We start from the raw sequence: 935 nt of genomic DNA, 5'->3' as shown, positions 1-935 counted from the left end.
TGTTCATAGGAAGGACTGATGCTGAAGCTGAAACTCCAGTACTTCAGCCACCTCATGCGAAGAGTTGACTCCTTGGAAAAGACCCTGATGCTGGGAGGGATTGGGGGCAGGAAGAGAAGGGGACAACAGAGGATGAGACGGCTGGATGGCATCACTGACTCGATGGACGTGAGTTTGAGTGAACTTGGGAGTTGGTGATGGACAGGGAGGCCTGGCGTGCTGAGGTTCATGGGGTCGCAAAGCGTCAGACACGACTGAGCGACTGAAAACTGAACTAGCGGCTGAGAGAGCCATTGCTCTGGTTACTGCCAACACTGCACAGTGAGCCATCTCCTGTGCAGTACGTCCTTGTATCTTACTTACTTTATACATAATGGTTTGTACTTCTAAATTCTCTACCATTATGTCACCCCTCCCCGCTTCCCTTTCCCCACATTAAGCGTTAGTTTATTCTCTGTGTCTGTGAGTCTATTTCTTTTTTGTTATATTCACTACTTGTATTTTTTAGATTTCACACATAGACATTATACTGTGTTTATCTTTCTCTGACTTATTTCACTTAGCATAATGCCCTTCTGGTTCATCCATGTTATTGCAAATGGCCACATTTCATTCTGTGATCAAGGAGTCAAGAATATGCAATGGGGAAAAGAAAGTCTCTTCAATAAGTGGTGCTGGGAAGACTGGACAGCTAGCTTCATGTAAAATAGCAAAATTAGAACATTCTCTAACACCACATATAAAAATAAACTCAAAATGGATTAAAGACCAGAAATGTGAGGCCACAAATCATAAAACTCCTAGAAGAAAACTTATAGGCAGAACCCTCTGCATAAACCTTAGCAGTATTTTTTTGGATCCATTTCCTAAGGCAACAGAAATTCATAGTGTTTAAGACAAACTTATTCATCAGTCTGTTCCTCTATGGTTGATCC

The 935-nt window shown here is 42.2% G+C and overlaps 1 protein-coding gene across 8 annotated transcripts in view; it reads left to right on the top strand.

Annotated features, from left to right (window-relative positions):
* CCDC57 (coiled-coil domain containing 57) overlaps positions 1-935 on the top strand; it is a 110,351-nt gene that overhangs the window by 45,285 nt on the left and 64,131 nt on the right. The gene's annotated exons all lie outside the window — the stretch shown is intronic.

This window comes from Bison bison, unplaced genomic scaffold (genome assembly GCF_000754665.1).
Source record: "Bison bison bison isolate TAMUID 2011002044 unplaced genomic scaffold, Bison_UMD1.0 scf7180017864371, whole genome shotgun sequence".
Taxonomy (NCBI): Eukaryota; Metazoa; Chordata; class Mammalia; order Artiodactyla; family Bovidae; genus Bison; species Bison bison.
This window is presented reverse-complemented; position numbering and strand designations above follow the sequence as displayed.